Source organism: Piliocolobus tephrosceles, unplaced genomic scaffold (assembly GCF_002776525.5).
Source record: "Piliocolobus tephrosceles isolate RC106 unplaced genomic scaffold, ASM277652v3 unscaffolded_41177, whole genome shotgun sequence".
Taxonomy (NCBI): Eukaryota; Metazoa; Chordata; class Mammalia; order Primates; family Cercopithecidae; genus Piliocolobus; species Piliocolobus tephrosceles.
Window position 1 is genome coordinate 7,455 of NW_022325618.1, and position 3,683 is coordinate 11,137.

Sequence of the window (3,683 nt, forward strand, 5' to 3'; positions counted from 1 at the left end):
CAATCCAATAAAGTTGTCACTCAATATTAACCATCACAGTTACTGTCATAGACTTTATACCAATTCTTCCTGCAACATCTGGTAGAATTCAAATGTGAATCTGTCTGGTCCTGGACTTTTTTGGGGGTTGACGTTTTAAAATTATTGTTTCTATCTCACTGCTTGTTATTAGTCTGTTCAGAGTTTCTACATTTTCCTGGTTTAATCTAGGAGGCTTGTGTATATTTAGATATTTATTCATCTTCTCTAGGTTTTTTAGTTTATGTGCATATTATCTTTTGTATTGTTTTTGTTTTAATTTTATTTAGTTGTGGTCTAATCTTAGTTATTCCTTTTCTTCTGCTGAGTTTGGGTTTGCGTTGTTTTTGATCCTCCAGTTTCATGAGGTGTGACCTCAGATTTTCTGTCTGTGTTCTTTTAGCCTTTTTGATGTGTGTATTTAACGCTAAACTTTTCTCTTATCACTGCCTTTGCTGTATCCTGGAGGTTTTGATAGATTGTATCAAGATTTAGTACAACTGCAGCCTTACTATTGACCAACATTTTTTAATTCCTGAGAGTGTGACCTCATTGAATCCTGACAACCACTTCGTGATTGCTTTCCATGCAGTAGGCCCTGGTTAGAGAGGGAGTGCTTGTAGCCTGGAGGTAGGATTCTGCAATTAATCAAATAAAAACACTGGAGGTCAGTTAAATTTGAATTCAGTAAAACAATGACAAAGAATTAGTGTGGGTTAGTATATCCCACACAATATTTTTCTTTGGAATGCAAACTTACCTGGGTGCCCTGTAGTTTATCTGTCAAGTCCTCATAGGATTCAAGACTTGGAAGATGGAGTGTTGGGGCTGACCTCCTCTTACTGATGCCAGTTCTGTGAGATGAACCTCAGAGACAGAGCTTCTCTAACACAGCTACCCTCAAGAAAACAAGTCAGCAGTAAATAAATGATATAAGATTCCCAATCAATAATGCCTACTCACTTCCATAATTCTTCTTTCTATTATTCTTCAAGTGTGCAGACTCAGGACCTCTGCTGGGGTTGCTGCAGCCAGAGATCTGGATGAGAAACCTCATAAGCCTTTCAAAACCAGATGCAAGGGGACTACTCGGTTCCCATACAGTGTGGCTTAAGCCAGGGGCAAATAAGTAAGAAATAGAAGAGCTCAGCATGGCTCTCCCTTTGTCCAGTTATTGGGGGAACACATCCCCATTATTTCAATGTAGGTTCCTTTTATTTTCCCTAAGTGTCAGTCCTTATCTCAACTGCAGAAGACAGACACTCCCAGAGCAGCTGTTTATAGACATTCCCCCAGGAATTCATTCCTTCCCCAGGGTATTAATTATTAATATTCCTTGTTTGGAAAAGAATTCAGCCATATCTCCCCTACTTGCATGTCTGTGTATGGGTTCTCTGCAAGAAGAAAAATATGGCTCCATTCTGCCCCACTCCACATGCAGTCAGACCTTACAGTTGTCTTTATTTGTACCCTGAAAATCACGTTATTCTGTTCTTTTTCAAGGTGCACTGATTTCATATTGTTCAAACACACATATTTTACAATCAGTTTATACAATAGTGGTCCTGAGGTGATATACATTCTGAGCTTATGAAGATAATAAGATTAAGAGATTAAAGTAAAGACAGGCATAAGAAATTATAAAAGTATTAATTTTGGGAACTGATCAATGTTCATGAAATCTTCACAATTTATGTTTCTCCGCCGTGGCTCCAACTGTTCCCTCCATTAGGGGTCCCTGACTCCCCGCAACATCCAGTGAGACACCAAACTCTAGGGACCTTTTGATGCTGAAGGTGGGTGGGCTGAGAGTAGGGAGAGGCCCACCCTGAGAGCCCAGAGCTTCCAGGAGAGAACTTGGCAGTCTGAAAAGGCGCCACACTGTTGTGTGGGGAAGGAGACATCTCCGGCCACAGGCCTGCAATTCTGCTGGCTTCTCCATCACCAAACTGGGCTCTCTGCTCTGATGTCCGTCAGAGAATCTCCTTCAGTGAGACTAAAATCCCAGGACTTTACTAAAAATAACAGCATGAACCAAACAGACATGTAATGATACAGGAATTCTGTGCAGAGCAATGACCACAAATACAGCTCAACAAAGGCCTTTACACTCATATCTTTCATGCAGAAGAAAAAGACAAAGGCAGAGAGCAACTGAAGGGCTCAGTAGGTCTGCTACTGGGGCAGCACTATGTGCTGTAGGCTTGTCCTTGAGGGGTCAACAGATAAGAACAACTGGGAAACCATCCTGCTGTGACCCTGTATCATCTGCTCACTGCTCACTGGGGTCAGCAGCTGTGTCCTCACAGGGAACCAGATTCAGCCAATTTGGCCTTCTCCACCCCAGCTGGGAAATGTATTCTAGTGACTGTCTGGACTGAGGTTCTATGAAGGGGCTGGCAGACAAGAAGAGGGGGCTGATTTGCATGAAGAAACAATTGTACACCTTTTCCTTTCATCTAAAACCCATTAATGGATACTCTGAGGCCACCCATAGAAATCAAGCTGGTCTTCTAAATTTGGGAGTTATGAAAGAGTCATTCCTGATCAATCTACAGGAAGGGGGGCCATCAGCAGTAGGAGGTCAGAGTGAGGCAGAAACTGGCTTCTTTGAGACTCATCACCACTGCCACCAACTTTGGGGTCACCTGCTATAATAGTCACCCCAAACTACTCACAGGAGTCTGAGCCTAGTCCCCTCACCTTATTGCTTCTGATTCTGGTCCATTCCTCTGTTTTTCCTGGACCCCTTGCCCATGTCTGAGTCCAGGGTAACAGGGGTAGCTCCATCCCAGTCAACACCTATACAGAAGTAACAGCTACTATGGTTGAAGCAGAGTCCACAGTTGTACCAATGAGGGCCTAACCTGCTCCCCCATCCCCTCACATGGGTGACCACTGCTGTGTTTCTCATGGACTGGCTCTTTTCCCCTGGAAAACACAAAATATTTATTCCTCTCTAACACTAGGCATATAATGATGGGGGTAGGGGTGGGTGTGAAGCAGAGTGGCTTTTTCAAATGTAATGCAGTAAGACCCCGGCTACAGAAAATCATTTCACAAAACTCCACACCCTTTCGTGGTAAAAACACTCAACAAACTATGAATAGAAGGAAACTACCTCAACATAGTAAAGACCATCTATGAAAATCCTACAACTAATATCTTATGCAATCTGAAAGACCAAAGATATGTTTTTGTAATATCTCTCAGCAACAAAGCAACAATGCACATTTTCACTGCTTCTATGAAAAACAGTATTGGAAGACCCAGGTAGAGTAATTAGGCAAGGGAAAGAAATAAAATTAGAAATAAAAAGTGAAATTATCTCCGTTTTCATTTGATTTAATGTCATATGTAGAATACCCTTAAAAGTCCCACAAAGGAAACTTTGTCAGAATGATTAAATGTATTCGTTAATGGTTCCAAATAGAAAAATCACCATGTAAAATTATCTCATGGCTGGGCATGATGACTCATGCATATACTCCTAGCACTTTGAGAGACTGAGGTGGAAGGATTGCTTGGTGTCAAGAGTTCAAGACCAGCCTGGGCAACAAAGCAAGACCCTGTCTCTACAAAAAGAAAGAGAGAGAGAGAGAAGAAAGAAAGAAGAAAGCAAAGAAAGACAGACAGAAAGGAAGAAGGAAAAAGAAAGAAAGAAA

At 41.7% G+C, this 3,683-nt stretch overlaps 1 long non-coding RNA gene across 1 annotated transcript; it reads right to left on the bottom strand.

Moving 5' to 3' along the window:
* Nucleotides 1-528: 528 nt before the first annotated feature.
* Nucleotides 529-3,290, bottom strand: LOC113223390. The gene is made up of 2 exons (XR_003308727.2): nt 779-3,290; nt 529-656 (listed from the first exon to the last, which is right to left on the bottom strand). It is a non-coding gene; the product is annotated as an uncharacterized LOC113223390 (long non-coding RNA).
* Nucleotides 3,291-3,683: the final 393 nt, after the last annotated feature.